The 22,254-nt window shown below is 37.1% G+C and overlaps 1 long non-coding RNA gene across 1 annotated transcript in view; it reads left to right on the forward strand.

Moving 5' to 3' along the window:
* Positions 1 to 22,254, forward strand: part of LOC120529654 — a 126,294-nt gene that overhangs the window by 100,121 nt on the left and 3,919 nt on the right. Inside the window, exon 5 of the long non-coding RNA XR_005633787.1 lies at positions 20,160 to 20,211. This is a non-coding gene — a long non-coding RNA (uncharacterized LOC120529654). The remainder of the gene's footprint in view (positions 1 to 20,159; positions 20,212 to 22,254) is intronic.

The following is a 22,254-nucleotide window of genomic DNA, read 5'->3' on the forward strand; positions in this document are numbered from 1 at the left end:
CAAGTCTCAATCCACTGTACTAATTCCCTTCATAATTTTAAACACTTCAATCATGTCACCTCTTAATCTTCTTTTGCTTAAACTGTAAAAGCTCAGCTCTTTTAATCTTTCCTCATAATTCAACCCCTGTAGACCTGGAATCAGCCTAGTCGCTCTTCTCTGGACCTTTCTAGTGCTGCTATGTCCTTTTTGTAGCCTGGAGACCAAAACTGCACACAGTACTCAAGATGAGGCCTCACCAGTGCATTATAAAGGTTGAGCATAACCTCCTTGGACTTGTACTCCACAGATCGTGCTATATAACCTAACAGTCTGTTAGCCTTCTTAATGGCTTCTGAACACTGTTGGGAAGTTGATAGCTTGGAGTCCACTATGACTCGTAAATCCTTCTCATAAGGTGTACTCTCGATTTTCCAAACGCCCATTGTGTATTCAAACCTAATATTTTTACTTCCTATGTGTAATACTTTACATTTACTGACATTAAATTTCATCTGCCACAAATCTGCCCAAGCCTGTATGCTATCCAAGTCCTTCTGTAATGATATAACGGATTCCAAATTATCTGCTAATCCACCTATCTTGGTATCATCTGCAAACTTAACCAGCTTGTTACTTATATTCCTATCTAAATCATTTATATATATTAAAAATAGCAGCGGCCCTAGCACTGACCCCTGTGGAACACCACTCTTAACATCAGCTAGTTCTGATGAGGTTCCTCGCACCATCACCCTCTGCTTCCTGTGTCTGAGCCAATTCTGCACCCATCTAAAAACATCACCCTGAACTCCCACTTTCTTTTAACTTTTTTCATGTTTATATTCTCCTTTGATTTTGTTTCACTTTTTTTTTTTTTTACAAATACAGTATATCAGTTTGTGCTTCATTCCATCATGTACATCTATGTGGTTTCAAGTGGTGGTCTGGAGACTGCACAGTTTTGGTGAGATGAAGCATGAAAGTAACTATTATGATGTTCCTTGTCACATAATCAGCTTCTATGTTTTGCATGATGCTGAGCAGATGTCAGCTTTGCTCTTTTTGTTTCTGCCATGTCACTTTCTCAATCATTTTCCCATAAGGAACACATGACCACAGGTCACTTTGCTGAGGTTACTGCTACCTAATCTTTTTTGAATTTCAAGAACATATCTGGCCATGAATTTTCGATTAAGACCAATGTTAAGGTTTTAGCCCCAGACGTTTTCAAGAAACTGCAGGACAAATGAACAGACCTTGGTATTTTATTTATATTGATCCACACAATTCTATAGCTATGGCAAAATCTAAGATAAACTAGAAATTTATTGTCATGCAGCACTGACGACAGCTGACTTCGTACCATAGATAGAAATTTATTTGTACCCAGTGGGAAATTTGGCTTTTTACAGAAGCTCTTTAAATAAATATATAAATAGGTAGATAAATAAGTAAGTAAGCAAGTAAATATATACATACACTTTGGTCTGAACATGCACGAGACTATAAAGTAAGACAATTAAAAAGATAGAAAAGTTCTGACATGGCTGTCACAGTCACAGTGAGGCATTATGCAAACATACAGCTTTCCAGACACACTTCTGCTAAATAATTCGTTGGCAGAAACTTCTCACTGTTAGTGTGTCACAGAGGTGATATGCAGTATTGTTCACAATGGCATTCAATTTTTTCATTCTCTCCTTTGCTAGGGGGTACAGAGTGCATCCCATAACTGTGCCTGCCATTTTAATTAGCTTGCTGATTTGGTGGGCCTCTCTTGAAGTGATGTTAGCAGCCCAGCACAACACAGTGTAGAAAACTGCACTGGCCATCACAGAGTTGTTGATGATGTGAAGGATGTCACTGCCTACATTAAAGGAACACAGTCTCCTAAGGAAAAAAACCTGCTCTACCTTTTGTTACAGAGTTCCCCTACGTTCCAAGAACAGTCCAACATGTCACTAATGCCATGATGCAAGGAAAAACAGTAATATTGCAAGAATTTCCTTCCTAACAAAGAACAGTGTATTTTGGATGGTATTTTCTGTTACTAAATATTGCATCCTACTTTGAGTGTTATTTTTTTCATTTGCTATAGGCAAACCACTAAAACAAGATACAACCAATGCATTACAATGCTCATGAAAATGATATTCAGGGTTGTGAGGAGCATTGCCTGTCTGGGCAGTATTAGATGCAAGGCAATGTTAAACCCTGAATAAGGTGCCAGAAGCTAGCACAGGGTTAATGCCACATCTTTCAAAATATAACTTAATTTGGCCAAACTGAAGTAGCCACACAACTTAATTTTATAAGCAGTTTCAAAATGAAATTAAATAAATAAAAATTGGACACAAGGACGTACCTGTAACTGTGTATAGAAATCACACCAACAATTGTCCTCAGTATGTAAACCCACTGCCACTGGAGTCTACTGTAAAAACTTGCTCAACTTCGTGATCAAAGCATAAATATACTAAATTTATAAATACAGTACACCAAAAAACAAATATTTAAATTATACATTATTCAGAACAATAACACAAGGCAAGATGGTCTTACTGTAAATGCCATTCTTTCATTGATCATTCATTACACCAAAATTTTGCATTTAGAAAGCACATTTTCCGTGTCTGTATTATATTTTTGTACAATACTACATTATTACATTACACTATACTTATTGTACTGTATTTTATATTGCCCAATGATTTCTACGGGAACAGGCACCAGCAAAATGTTCTTGTGGAAAATTATAGCAGCGACCAAACACTTCCATACAGTAAGTCTGTGTTGAACAACAAAGGCTGCTATTGGTAATAGTCAGTCAGTGAATTGTGTTCTGCGGATAAACTTATCATATCACACACACAGATGTCAAAGGGAAGCATGTCAGGCTTGATGGAGTTTGCATTAGTAAGCTTTTGACCTAGCATCCACTAAGGGCATCTGATCCTCTAACTTAGAGTGAGTAGCCATAAAAGACACTTGGGAGACCAGAAGATCTCCTGCTTGGCAAGCAACAACAGATGACTCATAGGTAGAATGCAACTGGTCAGGAGAGAAAGAGAGGTCAAGGAGCTTTGATTGTCCATGGCACACAATATTGAGCACACAAAGATTTAAATAAATTATACAGCTCAAAGCAACCACATTCCAATACAGAGAAAAAGTACTAAGAGCCCCTAAAACCGGACAACAGAGATTATGTGATGGCAGTTGGGTTGTATTTATCAAAGACTTATTAAAGTCTTGCATTTAGATCTACAGTGAAGACATGTAGAATTTAGACAGTGTATTCCATGAGAAGAGTTGATAACAATAAAATTTGTCCTCAAATTGACTAATGTAAAGGACAGCTAGCTACTGAAAATGATTAAGGAAATTCACAATAACCTTTGTAGGATCAAAAAAGAAAAAAAACCAATCTAAATAAAGGAACATGCAGTACATGTTGGTTTCCAGTAGCTATTATCCAACTAATCAACTACTCACCATGAATTCAATTCAAATCAATTCAAATGAAATGTTTTGTCCCAAGAGAGATATCTTGGTGTTGGCAAGGTTTTTGTAGGTAGACCAAGAAACCACATTAACAAAAGCACAAACACGAATCTGTAAAAATAAAAAAAATGTTGAGAAAATAATACTTTTGATACAGTATCAGAAATATTTATTACATGTAAAAATTAGACCAACATTAAGACTCAGCCAACAATTGATAAGTATTCAGCCCACAAGTTAAGCCTTTGGGTGTTTATTAAAGTGAAATATATTTAGAAGATTAATATCAGTTGGAGTAAACAAATACTTAAACCTGTTTTTATCCTCAGAAACTAGAACCTTTGACCTGTGATAACAACTGGAGTTAAAAATGTAGTGGATGAGTTCTGGCTAAGAGAATATACTCTGCTTTCTTTAATACTTGTGTATTAAACAGGTCTGTCAGATTTGACTACTGGGACCTTATTAATATTTTACTAATCCATTTTTGATGCATCCTGTTTTTGTTGCCATCATTAAGATTTCCGAACCAAGCCAGCAGAATATAAGACAGACTCAATACAAGATCTGTAAAAAATGGGCACAATGTTAGAGTTCAAGCTAAAACACCTCAGCCTCTTTAAACAGTAGAGGTGCTCATGTACCTTTCTGAAGAATGATTCTATATTTTGATTAAAACTCTTTGATTGTCCCAAGATAACTTTTAACATTCTCTACTGCTTGGTCCTTGTTTCTTGTGGGTGAGTATTGTTTTTTTATGTTTTTTCTAATATTAGGATGTAGAAAAGACTTATACCACCAATTAACAAAATCTTCTACCACTGGACAATGACATATATATTTTTTTTAATTTAGTATGCTTACAATCACCAAGTCATTGACCCATATGAACCCATTTTGAAATTTACTCCAAAAATCATAAGGGTATAGAATGTACAAAACAGGTAAAAGAACATACCACTGAGAGGACTCTGTAGTTGAGAACAACATTAGGCAGAAAACCATGAACTTTCATTCTTTCAGTCCTGCCCACTAAAAAACATGGTCAGCCACACTACAAGGTAAAGGAATACTCCACCACAATATTATATTTTTTATATGTTACTTACCCCATGTAGTTTATATTGATGGTTAAGAAAAAAATTTACTATCATATTTTCATGCAGAACAAGAGAAAACAGTTTACGATAATATAGAACCCAATGGTGACCAGCATTGTAAGCTGAACTGTAGATCTGCTTCTACATTCGTTGGTCAAGAGTCCTGTTTTCAATTCAAAAGCACAGTATTGTGGGAACGCCTTTCCTGCTTGTGACATGTGCTGATTTTTCCAGAAATAACTATCTACTGCACAATTAAACTGTAAGGTGTGTATGTGTGTATGTGTCCATTCCTCTGAGTAATCTAATTGGTTAGTTTGTCTTGAGTATGATTGGTCAATTTAAATTTGGTGACGCGATCAAAATAGAAAGAATAATTATGACACACACGAGAAGGAGTAATGGCATATGAGGCATGTGGAGAGTCTCCACCAAAGACAGGAAGTATAAAAGTGGAAAGGAGGCAAACAAAGCACCTTAAAATGGCAGAGTGTGAGAAACAGGCTTTTAATAGAATGTGCTCAACAGATGGATTGCCAGTCAAAAAGAAGGTCAGACATACACACATACTGAGGAAAGGTGCTGAAGGTACACAAAGGGCAAGAGATACCAAATATTTTATTTATTCTATTAATCCATCCTACACGCGCTCTTAAACCATACGTCAAGCTAAAAACAAATACTAAGTGCTCAAAAGGAGATCAAGGTACAGTATGGGGTGAAGTTAGATCACAGCACTCTTGACATTATCAGCAAGTCAGACAGAAAGGATTTCAGTTGGACAGAAGTGCTTTTACAAGTTTTATTAAAATCAAATGTGTTACATTTTCATCCATTTAAACAATTACATTAATTCCTGATATTTTTCTGGGACACACATGTACCACTGTTTATTTCATTCAAAAGAATAAAATTCATAAATACATAGTCAATTTTTCTGCATCATCTGTAGCATAACCAAGAGATGGGCAAGTGAGGACACACAGTCAGTAATGGATGGGTATACAAGTGCAGGTGCTTTTATTAAAAAGAATACAAAAACAGAACGTGAAGTGCTTTTTCCATTGACAAATAAATAAATACCATCCAAACATCCAATAAATAAGCAATCCAGTTTTCAATGTGAAGGTTAAAATGCAATAAATAACCACCAAAGGTAAAACAAAGACAGCCTTTGCATTATAAACATCTAAAACTCAAGGCCTCTATGCTACACCCTTCTTCTGTTTCTCTGCTGCAGCTCCTCCATTTTATCCCCATCCTCTCTCCTTTTCTTCCTTTCCTTCAGCCCAGCACATATCCTACCATTGTTTCCCTGGCTCACCCCTCACAGGTCTCGCAGTTGGTGGAGATATCAGTAGCTGTGGTCCCTTCCACCTCCGGCTTTTGACAGGACTGCATCTGTCAGCGCATGTGCCATGTCACTTCAAGCCAGCTCTCCCATCTTCCTCACACCCAAAACTGGCATGTTTCTGGATCCCTTGGGAGATTATCTATTGTTCCCCACTACACCTTGGCTGTTCAGCAAAGAACCAATTTCCCCCTGGAATGACGATCACTTTGTTCCTCCACAAGGCCCTGACCACCAACCTCAAGTCCTCTGTAATGGTGTGACGATGCAGGTTCGATACATGCTCCCATCGTCTGTTCGGGAGCCCTTGAACCCTACACCGTCGGTAATGTTACAGATGAGCTTAGCAGTGAGACACAACAAAGCAAGTGAATGGTGCAAAAGTGTAAAGTGCTTTAATTAAAATAATCAACAAAAAAGCAATGTTCAAATTAAATAAAGTGCAGTGCCTTCAATAAGTAAATAAATAAATAATCCATAAAACAAGTGTGAAATGTGTAGGTTAAAATACCATTAGAAAAATTAGCACAGGAAGCAATCCTTTACAACAACAAAGCCCGGTGTCTTCTTTTACCTGGTGGCTCCCCTGCTTCACCCATCTGGCCATCGCAACAGGAGAGTTGCCTACCTGAAGGAACAGCTGCCTTTCACACGGGTCCGGTAGCCCTCCGATCCCTGGCTACATCAGGCTCCAAACTGGACCAAGACTTGGGTTTCTTCTCCAGCGGCTAGGGCGCTCACACTGGGACTCAAAGTCTCCTCGACTCCCGCTCCTTTCAGCAGTCAGTCATCTCCACTACAGGTCACTCCAGCTCCATAATCACTCAGCTTGAGTGACCGCTTTCTTCAGCCCCATTGAGTGTCGGCCAAACACTCCCCTCGTGGGCTTACCTCCCAGCTGCTTGCTCTCTCTTGATCGAGCCTGCTCTTGCTCGCTTATGCTCCCGCACCGACTTTCTCTCTCCTGCCTTCTCCTGCAACCTACGTTTCTTTCTTTCTCTTTTCTTCCCTTTCTTCCCCATAGCTGACTCGCGCTTCTATTTATCAAGAGGGCATGGCAGCTGTGGCAAATCAGCAGCCCCAGGAACAATCACGGATGCGGACAGTTTCCCACCTGTGCACTTAGGTGAGAAACGCCCACATCACTTCAGCCACACTACCACGCCCCCTCACTTAGCTGCGAGCGCGGTGATTATTTATTTAAAAGTGGCCCTTTTGTTGTGAGCTGTGGACTGGCTACACCACACATGGCTGATTCAAAACTTCCAAATTATCCTTTTTCCTTTTGTTTGTCCTTTCCTTTAATTGGGATTCTCTCCCCTTATATATTTCCATGAGCAAAGCGCATCTCATGCTAACTGCCAGAGCCAAGGAAGTAATCAAGACAGATCAAACCCTCATCTGCACCTGCTTCACCAACCCCACACAGCCATGCGCAAGCTTGCTATTTATTTATTTACTCAAAAACTGACCAACAGTTACGAAGCTGCAGACATCCTATATCACACACCTCCTCCCTTAAGCTGCCAGTTCCACAGGAAGGTTCCATGCCTCAACCAACCCAATGCAACTGGTACCTTAGGTCCGTGGCATAGCCCCATCACTGCACTACAAACTGTTCAAGAAAATAATAAAAGCACTAAAAAGAATCAAATAAGTACGCTACAATAGGGGTACTTAAAAAATAAAAGGAATAAGAACTTTAAAATAACAATTAAAAGCAGCAATATATAAATGTCCATTAAAAAGCTCAAAATTCTAAAATATTCTCCCCTAACGTGAGCTTATAGGTTCTTTAAAAGTTTGGCACGTAACCCGCTTGCTGTTCCTTCTTCTAATCTTCGGTCCTCACAGTGTTTTGATTTTTGGAATTGATAAGCACTCTCCTACCCCTTGCTGTATGTGTGTGTCATTGTTTGTTTGGCTCATCTCAGTTATGACTATCAACAGTTTCTGGGTCAAAGAGGCTCCTCGGATGCAACAGGAACATGGAGCAAAACTGTACCATCACAGTAACTAGCTCTGAAATAGGCAAAAAAACTATTATTCCTGCCTGACTTACAAAAAGTTTAAACCTCCAGTGAGATCTAGAGTCAATAAAACGAATCAAGAACCAGCCTGGCCTCAAACTCAAGAATTAGGCTTCATTGCCTAAAACAAATTAAATCGTTGATTTAGCTGTCAAAAGCCAAGTAGTTAACTTAATATTCACCAGAATATTAAAGAGAGCACTTACTGTATGAAAAAACCTACATAGTACTGAAGAATACTCAGACTAATAGAAGTGTAGGGACAGAACTTTTTAAAACAAGAGTTTCAAACAGGAGTTCCATAGCTGCTGCATTGAGGAGGCCATCCCCATAGTCTCCACATAAAAGGGAAATTGCAAGATAACAAAGAGAATAAACTAACTTGTAATATTTAAATTGTACTCTGTAAAGAATAATAAAAATAGAAAAGATGACAGAAACATTATGTGAAACAAATTACAAAAGCATACAGAAAATAAAAATAAAAAAGGAATCAAGGACACTTGATGAAGAAAGAGAGCAACTAGCAGGCATCAGCTTTGTGATTGTCAGGTGTGACAGCCCGGGTGAGTACATTACATGCTATTTATGTGTTTTACCATTTCATTTCAGCACTTTCTTGAATTTTTTTGGCTGATGATCATGTATTGTTCTAGAGACTCACAAAAACTAATACAATCACAACATCAAAGAGACTGAGTTAGGTGATGTGTTAGGTGTGGCAATGTGAGTTTAAAGGCTATTTATTTTGTATCCCATTCAACCATATCAAATAGTTGTTCTGCATCTAAAGATAATATCATCTCTAGGGTATTAGATTTAATAGGTGAATATATTATAATAAACAAACGTTGAAGGTTAAAAGTTAAGTGTTTGCCTTTAATAAATCTGGTTTTTGTCTAGTTAAGATGACCATCCTTCCCAAGCTTCTCTTCCTATTTCAAAGCATCCCCAGATACATTAACAAATCATTTTTTTTAAGAAATTAGACTCAATCATAACCTTATTTAGTTGAAATTTGAAACATCCATGCATCCAAAGGTCGACTCTACAACAACCTAAAGCAGAAGGGGGTATAGCGGTACCTAACTTTCTATTTTATTCCAAGGCGGCAAATACACATGGTATAAAGACCTGGGGCCTCATGTATAATACCGTGCATAGAATTCACACATAAAACATAACATGGCGTATGGACAAAAGTGGAAATGTGCAGTTGCACAAAACTGTATGTAAGCCAACTTCTGTGCACTTCAGCTCCATAAATCCTGGTTAGCATGAAAGCCTGCTGCCCCACCCTGACTCCTCCCAGAATTTTGCATATTTTAATATGCAAATCAATATAAATAGCCCCCTTCTGTTTAGTGTCCCATTAAAAGACAATGGCAAAGCATGTGAAAATAGAGGAATTTCAGCAAACGCAAAGTGGAGGCAAAGAAAAAATGTACTATTTGTTGGCTTACGTAATGGTATAAGCAATAAAAGCATGGCGGAGACACTCAAAGTTCAAGTTCAGAAAGCTGCACAGTGCCCAAAATAAAAAAAGAAATGGACAGATATCACTGTCAACATGAAAGGACCCCGTCTGTTTATTCTGTTGCAGACAATATTACAAAAGCTGCTCCCCGTGCTGATGACATGATGGTGCTGTTGTGACACGTGTGTCTACTGGCGCTGGCTGATCACACACGTCTGCATCAGAAACCGCTGGGAGGCCATCTAGCTGTGTGCTTACAGACTGTTCTGGAATCACAAAATGTAATAGTGGATGCTGTAAGAGGTGTGGCCAGTGAACTAAGGAATATAAGGGATGTAATATATAATACTGACCACAATTTTAATGAATTGGTTAAAAAATAAATGCTGCATCTTATTACCTTTTTTTACATTCTGCTAATTACATTCAAGCAAAGTTGTCATGCTATCCGATTTGACTGATCATTTGGTGGGTCAGGGTCAGGTTCATTATAGCACATCTCCTCAAGTACGGGCAAGCCGCGACACGGTTTCTGTGGATTATAGAGCAGCACATTAATAAAGTGGAAATGCATTCTATTTACATTAAAAAATTCATTCTCAGAAGGTGACTTTATAGTGTAGCAATGGCAGTGAGCGCCACAATGGATTGATTATCTGTTCTTTACATGCCTATCTGAGATGACTCACTATTTTTAGAACTGCTTGCCTTTTGCCGCACTAGTTGGAAAAAGCACCTGAAACTGTACAGAGCTGCTGTTTTCATTGGTTCTCCAGCTATATATGATGTAATGCCTGCTCATTCTTTTGGTGATTCATCCCCTTTAATGTAACTTGTCCAGCGCCATTACAATAGCAATGTGCATACAACTGACCATTCTAATTACATTTGGAAAACCAGACATTGTTGCAAATTGCGCTTTGATGTTTCGCAGGTCAAACACAGTGTAAGGAAATCTTATATACTGTATCTGGACGACAAGCAGATAATATCATGGCGCAACTTGGTGATGTCTGTAAAATACCAGATCAGTGAGCAAGTTTACATTGAAAAACTCCTGTTGTTAAAAACCTGAGAGGGGACAGAATTTGCAAAGGGTTAGGGTTAGGGTTAGGTAGTGCCCAACTTAAGTCTGCCTTTGTAAAGCTTTCTCCAGTTCAGTACACAGCTCTGAGAGGATAGCTCTTAGAAATCGAAATTGACTTAGAAGCCAGTCATCATCATCTTCTAATTCTTCCATTTGCGATGTCTGCTAGCAATGCTAAAACAGCTATGATAGTTGGAATAGTTTGGGCATTCCATGCACCGTTATTCTGTTACAGAATTATTACAATCAAGTGCATTAAATTTGTAAACAATATGCAATTAATTTTGGTGTATTTGATAAATCTCACATCATTGATGCGAATATGAAAAAGAATGATAAATGACACAGAAACAGTAGCACTGCTTTGACACTGGATGCTGCCAGTTTGCAAAACTGAGAAGAAACTGTATATGCAAAGTAGGGGGCTACCATGAAAATGTGTGTGGCTTTACACCAAGTGCTACATCTCAAAGTGTGCGAGGAAACGGGTGTATGTAACATTTTTGTGCGTATCCACTGTTTATGCATGAGACCCCCGCACATCGTCACAAATCGATAAATATACGGAAGCCTGTTCTACAACAGAAGTACAATTTTGCAGTATTTCTTTATATTCGCTGCTTTGTGCCCCAGTTAATATAAATTACCATCAATAAAATGACAATCTAATTGTCCTTCATTCTCTCAGTTTATGGAACCAATGTAGAAAGCACTTTAAGACAGATAACCTTTTGTGTTGCACCTGTACATGACAACCACCTTTTTCCATCTTCTAAAACAGATAAAGTATTTAATGTTTGGAAAATGTCCAGGATTAAAACACTTAAAGATTTGTACATAGGTGACGTCTTTGCATTGTATGAACAATTACGCTTCAAATTTAACTTCTCATCAATACAATTTTTCCACTGCTTTTAAGCTAGAAACTGATCAGTCTTGAAGACTCAGATAGCATCATTACTATTTATAAAAATATTTTCTAGTCCCTTTCTTTCAAAGACACCAGAGCACCTTGGGGAAAGGATCTGTCACTTAATATTTCAGAAAAGGAGTGGATGGCAGTCATGCACAGAATAAACTCTAGATCCATTTGTGCAAAGCATTCAGTCACTCAACTTAAAATCTTATATTGAGCACATTTATTTTGTTTAAAATTGTCCAAAATGTTTCCAGGGCAAGATTGAACCTATGAACATTGTATTCCAGATCCAGCCTCACTGGGCCCCATGTTCTGGGTGTGCACCAAATTAACAATATTCTGGACAACAATCTTTGAATGCCAATCAGACAGCTTTGGTGTCCCAATCACTCCTAATCCACTGTTTGTTGTGTTTTTTCTACTCCCAGACGGACTTAAAGTGGAGAAGGACAAACAAACAAACATTTCCTCTGTGATACTACTAGCATGTAGACTTATCTTGCATAACTGGAAGACTCCCACTGCACCACTTTCAAGTCAGAGGATAACTGATGTTCTGTACTATTTGAAATTCGAAAAAATCTAATTCTCACTTAGAGGATCTGTTCAAAGCTTTTTTAAAATATGGCAGGATCTAATCAATAACGTTTTAGAATAAATTTCCATTTCGGGGAAAAGGATACTCTTCCTTTCTTGTTGCTTTGGTTGTTGGCACTCCTCTCTTGTTCTTGGGTGAGGGTTGAATTTTGCTTTGTTAAGTTTGACTTGATTGTATGGAATGTTATCTGCTTCTAATTAAAATCCATAAAAAAAAAATTTAAAAAAAGGAAAAGCCTCCATCTATTGACATTATCTTTGCTACTTTTTAAGTAATTTGTACTTCTATTTTTGATTGAGCTTTGGTCATTTTTTTGGATGAAATAATTTAGTTTTTGTTTTTGTTTAGAATTATAAACAATTATTATTATTATTTGTTTTTAGCACCATTGTGATTATATTCATTACTAGTTAGGTAAATTAGGCTGGTGCCAGTCATCGCTGCACAGATTTAGGCAGTTTCTTAGAGGCTCTACAAAGGTTTTTACCCCATCTACTGTTGCCTTTGTTTATGTTTCCTTGTCACTGTTTAAAATTATAGAACTCAGTTTCATCATTTGTGTCGCCAGAAAACGTTATAACACAGGTTGTGGCATGGGCGATATCACGTGGTGTGGTTGTTCCTTTAAATATTATCTTTCATGGTTTGATTCACCAGGTTTGCTATTAGCTTTTTAATTGTCTTTCCAATTCTTAGGATTCTTGTTTCTTTTCTGTTCCAGTGACCTTTTCCACTTTTGTAAATGTGTCATTGGCTTATTTTTATTGGGTAGTTGAGCTGTGATTTATTTGGGGTTTGCTTTGACTTTACTGTAAACAGTTAGAGATTCACCCTCAAAATGTGGTAGATTGTACATAGCAATTTCTGCCCTTTGAATTACATATTTTCAGCACTGCATGTAAGCTGTGTATTTTTTGGCTGCTTGGAGACTATTTTTTGATTTTTGTCAGATCCTCCTACACAATCATCGACCTCCATGTTTTATTCCTGCTGATTTTTCTTGGAGTAATAGCAATTTCCTTTGGATTCACACCATGGTATTTTTCTGGTCTGCAGGTAATTTTACTTTTCTTATTCAATATTCATAAATGTGTTAAAACACTCCTCTGCAGATCTTTTCTTTTTGGAAAACAAAATGTTGCTTTTGTCTTCATGCCTTGCTCCAGCACCGGGATCTCTGCATTGGGTACTTGTGTACTAAACGGACGGCAGTGAAGCCTCCTCCACGGAGCTCAACACTAGAATGGTATAAATAACAATTGTACATATGTATTTCTATAATATTCCAATTTCTGTAAATTTCTATATATTTTTTTATCCCAATAAATATGTTATGAACTCGTCAAAACAATTCTGTTTTCCTTTGTCATGCCGTCCATTTGATAAACAAGTACCCTGCATTGTTATACACTCCATGTAACATAATGTTATATTTTAAGCATATTCCTACAGGAGAATGAAGAGTATTTTTGTCAATTTATTATCGTCATGTGAATCCATCCAAGTCATCTGCAAAATTGGTATCAGCAGAAAATGTGCAACTTTCATATCACAAGTATAAGTGATTTTAAATAATCAATTTACCTTTATCTTCCCAAAAATAGCAGTGATTTTAAAATCACTAATATTTCATCACTGAAAAATCTGAGAAGTGGTATGTGAATTAATGAGACATGGAAACAGCAAATTCATTTTTTGTTCTTACTCAAAGTACTCCACCTATTTTTCCTTTATAGGAAACCATGTGTTTCAGGATGATTTGGTGATTTGTCTGTTATACATTGGTGCCACTATGCTAGACTGCTTTAGATGTTTTTCATCTGACAGACAGCACTATGTTGAAACAAGCTTCCAGAAATTGCTTAAAACACGTTACCCAGGTTGTGCAGCATGTCATTTTTAAATTAAACTGGAAAAAAATGGAATATTGCAAATAAGTCTCAGTTTTTAAGATCATTTTGCATTATTGATTGACAGTATCTCTTTGCAAGATTCTTCTTTAGTTACAAATCTCACAAGACTACTTAATTGTTCCTTGTCTTTGGCTCTACATGTTAGTAGCCTACTGAAAAAATTCTTCTTTCATTTAAGAATTATAGACTGTCTTAGACCAACTTTGATTTACTCAGAGGTCAAGGGTTGATCCAATGTTTTTATAACATCTAGATTTTATAAATAGAAAATAAAAATAAAAACATCTAATAATAATAAAAATAAAACATCTAGGTTTTATTTTATGGACTTTCAATGTCAGTTTTTAATAAACAAATGAATGTCCAGCATTGTGTTGCTAGAGCTCTGACTCATGCAAAATCCTGGAACACATAATTGCCATCTCTGAAGAAACTACACTGACTGCCAGTTTAATAACATATTCTATATAAAATACTTACAAAGAATAAGCCAAATGAATTCACTCCTCTGCAGTGGTGGTTATGTGTAGTTTCTAAAAGTAAGAAGAGGATTGCGGGTGAGAGAGTCTTCTCATTCTTTACTCCAGCCTTGTGGAATGTTCTTCATCAAAGTCTTTGTGATGCTAAATCACAGCTAGTTTCTAAAGGATATAAAATGTATTTGTTTACTATAGCCTAAGTTTTTCAGATATTTTACTGTTGTCTATGTATGTGCTTATTTATTTATTTTTGTTCAGCCCTTTCTGTACCAAATATTTGAGTATTCTTATGTATAAAATATATGAAATATTATTTTTATTATTATTACAAAAGCTTAAGTTGTGTTGTGACAACACACATACACACCAGTGCAAAAATATCCATTAAGGCACTAATAACTCCAAAAGAATAGTTAGAGATCTGCATCTTGTTCCAGTTTTATGAAGTATTCTATTGGGTGTGTTCACATATGAGCATCTGCTGCAGAAACCCATGTCAGTTTGTGTTTGTGCACATGAAACACCCTAACCCCACAACCTGTGGACCAGTTTTGTTAAGATGTGGCACTTTTATACTTTAAATAAATTTGTTGACACAGTTCAATTTCCGTTGAGATACCACAAGCAGATAGTGCTGAATAAAGTTTTATAATTTCAAAATTTCCCATTGTAAAGCATCAAACACAGAGATGTTCTGTGCAATTTCAACAACAAATTAGTTTACTTTTCCAATTTTAACTGGAGAACAGTTGCTTGAACTTATATATTTTGTATATTTTCATCTTTTACTCATTTGACAGCTGCTTGGATACCCAATGCAAGTCCATCATATGGTGGGAAGAGCACGCAAACTCCTTACACAGCAGCGCCCTTTTCCTGCTACTTTAGTTAAGTTAACCATTAGAATACAAAAAACAAAGTATATATACAGTGCCCTCCAGAATGTTTGGGATAATGACATTTTTGCTTGATTTACCCACGTGCTCCACATGTTTAAAATTGCAAATCAAACAATTTCAGACATGATTAAAGTGAACATTGCAGTTTATTATTTTATCGGTATTTGCATATTTTTTTCTATATACATATGGAAGACATGCTTAATTGGCATCTACAAATAAATAAATGCATTGTGAAACGTGACAATAAGTAAATATCAAAATAGCATGTGAACATAAATAATTATATGTGTCAAGAAATATGGTTTTGTTGTTTCTTTATCCATCCATCCATCCATTTTCCAACCCGCTGAATCCGAATACATTATGTAGCTATTTAATTATTTCAGTGACACTACACATAACATGAGATACTCAAAACTTTGACTATACAGTTAACTTTCCTTCGGGATTTCTGCAGCTCAAAAGTTGTTCAAAGTTGTGACTGTGTATCTCTGTAGTAGATATGGATGTAAGAAAAAGCTGGCCAGAATTGCTGAGCAAATCAGCCACTTTAATTCAAGTATCTCAGAATATTTCACGCTTGCAGGAGTTTGCATCTTAAGTGTCTGTTCTAAATGTAACAATGGATGAAGATTTATGTCCACTCGATAATTCACCAGTGAAAAAAACAGTACTTGCTGGAGCTCACCTCTCAACTTTGGTTATTGACAATGACAGTTTTTTATTTTCATGGTATACAGTAATCCCTCCTCGATCGCGGGGGTTGTGTTCCAGAACCCCCCGCGATAGATGAAAATCCGCAAAGTAGAAACCATATGTTTGTATGTTTATTTTTATATATTTTAAGCCCTTATAAACTCTCCCACACTGTTAACATTATTAGAGCCCTCTAGACATGAAATAACACCCTTTAGTCAAAAGTTTAAACTGTGCTCCATGACAAGACAGAGATGACAGTTCTTTCTCACAATTAAAAAAATGCAAACATATCTTCCTCTTCAAAGGAGTGTCGTCAGGAGAAGAGAATGTCAGAGAGAGAGAGAGAGAGAGCGTGCGAGAGAAAAGCAAACAATCAAAAAATCAATCCGTGTTTTTGAGCTTTTAAGTATGCCGAAGCACCGTGATAAAACGGCATTTTTTTAGAGGAACGTCTGTATCCTCTAGGCAAACAGCCTCTGTGCAAACAGCCCCTCTGCTCACACCCCCTCCGTCAGGCGCAGAGAGAGTGAGAGAGACAGAGAAAAGCAAACAATCAAGCACTGCGTGGGAAGCATATCTTATATCATTGAGGAGTTTTAGTTAATACGTAATACATGCTCTGATTGGGTAGCTTCTAAGCCATCCGCCAATAGCGTCCCTTATATGAAATCAACTGGGCAAAAAAATTGAGGAAGCATGTACCATAAATTAAAAGACCCATTGTCCGCAGAAATCCGCGAACCAGCGAAAAATCCATGATATATATTTAGATATGCTTATATTTAAAATCCGCGATGGAGTGAAGCCGCGCAAGTCGAAGCGCAATATAGCGAGGGATCACTGTATTTCCTGTGTTTTTCTGTGATTTTGTAATGCTCTTTGGATTTACTGGCATCAAACCTGCTTTCCATAAGGTACTGTGTTTTTGAAATTGTTTGGGTTTGTTTGACAAAACCCATCTTTTGCTCTTTTTTCATGTATTGCCTTTTATCTCTTAGTGGTATTCTTTAATAAATAAGTAAACATAAAAGATGTTTCCTGTGTTTGTACTGAAACAGAGATTTTTTTTTAAAATGGTGCTCTTTCTTTCTGGGAGGATTTTAAACTTTATAAAGAGTTAACTCCATTTTTGGTTATGTTATTTTATTTAAGGCTGGACTGCATAAGGTGAGGCCTTTTCAGTAGGTCCAGACCTGCAAAGAAGATACGTTGGGCTTTTGTTCATATTTGAGGTGTGCACTCTATTATTTTAGTTTTGTATTGGGAGGGATCAAGACAGCCGATATCTCTGCACCATAAAATGTGGTATAAATGATCTTACATGCCATCCCCCTAGTCCCCAAGGTCCCAGTCCTGCCCCTTTCACTGAAATTAAATCTTTCAAGAATATTATGAATACAAACTAATGCCGGGATGACTTGATTGTGCATCGGTTTTAAAAACACAGAACTATTAAAACAGTATTCAGAGACTATTTAGAACTACTTGTCAAATGTTTTTAACTTATACTATCTCTTTCCCTATGTGCACTTTCAGCTAATTTCCTTGTTTTTGTGCACATGTGTGAATGAGTCTTCACCAGCGTTCTCTCTCTCGACTGCTTTCCCATAAAGCATGCCCTTCTTCCCAGACTCATTATTTTCAAGGCAGTTTTCTTGCATCCTATTTGCTTTTATATATACATGCCTCCCATGCTGCTTTCTCTGCCATGTACTCGCACTTCCTCTTGCATCTCACCGTCAAAGCTAAACTAACCAATCAGATTGCTTAGACAGACTGGACACACAGACTTTAGGGTTTTACTATATGGCTAATTGCTTCAAATGACAACTCTGTATCAACATCAGAGTATAAAAGCTGAGCAGCCTGCCATATTATTATGGCTTGCCAAAAATGTATTTAAAGTTTTAAGAAATAATGTTTCCATTCATCCATTAATTATCAAATCGACCTAATCAAATCCAAACACATAGTTCCAAGAAAAAATATTAAAGAAAGGAAAAAAAAAATAAGAATAGACTATACTGCCAAAAAAAAGAATTCAACCACCTTTGGAAAAGCTAGTGACAAACAGCATAGATAAGAAAAGCTTTATGGCCTGCTGGTTGGCATATATTGTCATTAATAAAACAGACAGACTTCTGCTCCTTAAACCTGAGATCTCTGACTAACTGCTGCTTTGTAGTACTGTTAACATTCTCTACAGCTGCAAAAACTGAGTTTTTGGTCATTAAAGAGGATGGAACATACTGTAAGTGCAACTTATCTAATTTTCCTTATCTTATTATAATGGTTTTAAAATCACAATTTTAAACAGCCCTTTCAATGTTAGCAGTCTTCATTTTAGTTTTTAGTTTAGGCACAGTCAATATGCAGTTTCAAGCTTCAAATACACTCTGTGTCTTACTGTATGTGGTTGCTGAAATGACACTCAATGCAAAAAAGAACAATGCAATTAAAAATAAATACAAATGTGTCCTGTGTTTCATTTTTGCTGTAACTTTAAATGGGGAATAAAAGAAACTAAATTTAATTTATTCCCGTACATTATTTATTGACCATCTTTTCTTGCCAATAGTATGGAACGGGCTTCCCTCACTATAAAATATGTTGACCCCTGTGGGCCTAATCCATGGTCCACCAGGTTTATCTAATTTTTTTTAAGAAATTTGTAAAATGGTAGAATTGATTAATGACTGCATGGAACTTGCTTGAACAATGACCAGTGATTTTATCTGTTTTTTTCATGTGCTTTACAGGGAGGCAGTCTTAACTGCACCCGGTCTGTTTCTTCTTTGATCACTTTCCCTGCACAGAAAATCACATTTTTATACAGGGCTGTGTTTTCAAATTTCCCATTCAGTTGATAGCTGCAGTCAAGTTTTCACCTGCTCCTTTTAGGCAACTATGCATAAGTCAAACACACTTTCTGCTTTGCAGATGCACCATGAGGAAATATTTTAATGTATTAACAATAATAAATTAAAAAATATACAAAAAACACATTGCATATATTTGTAACACTCAGAATATTTAACCTACATTTATATATATCTACTCTATATATATATAAAATCTTTCTACTCTCTCTATATAAAAGCCTAAAAGTGCAACGATTTTATGTCACGTTTTTTGTCACGCTTTAAATCGGGCTTATTTTTAAACCTGCATATATATGTTTGGTATCATTCTTTTCAGAATTTATTGAACTTTAATGTGATGTTGTTAGATTTTCAGATTATTTTTCCATTTTTAAATTATAAACTATAAAATATCAAGAACTCACGTCAAGCGATTTTGTGCCAAAAGATTTAGCCACACCTGGGGCCGGAAATAAAAGACAAAGAGTAGGGTGGTTGCTGTACAGGCTTTTAAATGTTTGAAGCGCCGCGTGAGATGCAAATCATGTGGCACTGCAGCAGAGCAAGCAAAGAGGAGGTTAAAAAAAATGTATTTGTTTCCCATTGTATCACCGTTAAAGAGGGGGGTTTCAGAGGAGTGACCGCATCTTCTTGGGGTGCGTTCAGCTCCCCTCTACACAACACGAGGGCAGAGAGGCAAAGTGGCTGGTGCGTAGCGCAGGCCAGGGGGGTTGGCAAGCGAAACAAGCAGGGGGGGACCCCCTAGTTTGAATATACAGTACATACTTACTTTTAATACGAGTATTTTTTTTGGTATCCGTTATTTGTAAATGTTTAAGATATAGTGGGTTCGAAGTTGGGATGTGGGTGGATTTCTTGACTTGCTTCCTTTGTGTGGTACTGAAAAATATTTACACTTAATCACATTACATTCTGTGTGCCACCTTTGAGGGAACATAAGATTTTACCAAAGAAACTATAAGAATTATGGGTTCAAATCCTGCTGCTGACATTGTGTGACCCTGAGCAAGTCACTTGACCTGCCTTTGCTGCAATTGGAAAACCAAAAGAAATGTAACCAATTTTATCATAAATGTTCTAATGTTCTAACTTGGATAAAGACATAAGCCAAATAAGTAAATGTAAATTATATACATTTATTTTATTTGTTTAGAATAAGAATAATAGTCCAAAATGTTCTGATCATCAAAGAAAATGTAAAATAATAACATGTTTGTCTCTTTAACTGTTTATAAGGGTGTAGTGGTACCTGGGAAGTGTGAAGACCACACAGAAGATGTTATCTCTGGTAAGTAGCCCTATAAAGAGCCTGTACTGGAGATACCCAATCAAACCCCAAACACCAATATTATCACGTGTCCTTGTATGTACTATTTTGTTCACTGGCAAAGTTAAGTATGATCCAGAGAAGAGGTTCCTCCTGGAATTATTCAACTTTCATAGTTGTTACGGTTTTTTCATCGGAGGCATTCAGGCAAACTGCATGAGCATGTCTAGAGACCAAACCACAGAAGATGGCATTAACCATTTAACTGTATGATTGTTAAAAGTTTTTGCCTTTTTATCATTATATATGTGTTGTGATGTGAGATTTTGCATATACGTTGATAAATATTTTGTATGTCTTTATTTGTAATTTAGGCAAAGCAATGTAATATTAGTGTTACATTAGTGAGAAGCATTCATGTTTACAACCCCCCCCACTAGGACTGAGTCTCTTTGAATTTTACAATAGGGTTGGGGGGGAAGTGCCTCATACCAGTTTGGCAAGCGTTTCTCTGCTAAAGTCAGGCTGCCTAACTGCCAAGCTTTACGTTAACATATGGTTTTGGGGGCAGGTGTGAAGATGTTCTATTCCCCCATTGGTCTGAAGTACGGCTGTTTGGAACTGGTTTGTATCAGAAGCCTTAAAGTACCATGATGTCATATTGACTCTAGGGGTTGAACAGAGAATCTATAAATTTGCTTGCTTAACCTCACTCTCTCTCTCTCTCTTAACAAACTGAAAGAAAATCACACCATGAACTGAAAAGGACAACACAGTGGCGAGCACAGCTTGGCAGCTATATTGAGACAGTCATGCGGCCTGTTCGGAAGAAAGCTGACCATAAATGATGCCTTAACTAGAGGCACTTTTAAGTAACTAACAAGTCTGTTTGCCATCTGAAACTACACATCACCATTTATTAGGTTGTATGGTTGCCAATATTCAAATATACTTTGCATATTGTTATTTATGAATATTACCAATAATACATTGTTTAAATTGTAATAACTCCTGGTTGTCTTTTATTACACCTAATTGCCTGAGGTTATAGATGTAAAAGGGAAGGTGGGGAGAAGTTATATACTATAATCTATACTAATAAAAGGCAAAGCCCTCACTCACTCACTCACTCACTCACTCACTCACTCACTCATCACTAATTCTCCAACTTCCCGTGTAGGTAGAAGGCTGAAATTTGGCAGGCTCATTCCTTACAGCTTACTTACAAAAGTTGGGCAGGTTTCATTTCGAAATTCTACGCCTAATGGTCATAACTGGAAGGTATTTTTCTCCATTAACTGTAATGGAGTTGAGCTGGAATGACGTGGGGGGGTGGAGTTTCGTGTGACATCATCACGCCTCCCACGTAATCACGTTAACTGACTGTCAACGCAGTGCGTAGAAAACCAGGAAGACCTCCAAAAAGCGCTTAAGAAAACATGCATTATATAATTGAGAAGGCAGCGAAACAATAAGAAGCGAGCGAGTGACATATACTACCATATTCATGAGTGATGCTACCTCGGAAAGAAAGCAAGGTGTAAACCTAAACTTTAAATTAAGTTCATAGACAGGCTACCGCTGGCGTTTCACATGCCCACAGGTAATGCGGGATACAAGTTTAATGAGAGGACACAGGATATAAATGAGAGTTTTGATCACTTTGTAACTAAGCTAAAATTGTAGGTGAAGGGGTGTGCTTATGCAAATTCCGAGAGACTGTGTTTGTGGGGGATTGACAGTTAAGGCGGGTGGGGGAGTCACGTCATCATATCCCCTCCCATTCATCTAATTTCGCTGTGAGCTGAGCTCCGCGGCTAACGCCGTCTTCCGAAGCAACTTCGTCAGACTGCCACCAAATACTCACAGAAAAATCCACAAGTTAATACACACGCTGTCTCTAGAGTTTCTACACACTGAATCCTCCACGCACTACTTACAAAAGGTCACATTGACAATCGTGTTACGTTATTTTTAAAAACTTTCCTTTTCTTAGCACAAGCACAGCTGAGAAGCTTCGATGCATGTGCTCCATAACGCTAAAAATAATGCATTTAATCACAC

This window comes from Polypterus senegalus, chromosome 1 (assembly GCF_016835505.1).
Source record: "Polypterus senegalus isolate Bchr_013 chromosome 1, ASM1683550v1, whole genome shotgun sequence".
Taxonomy (NCBI): domain Eukaryota; kingdom Metazoa; phylum Chordata; class Cladistia; order Polypteriformes; family Polypteridae; genus Polypterus; species Polypterus senegalus.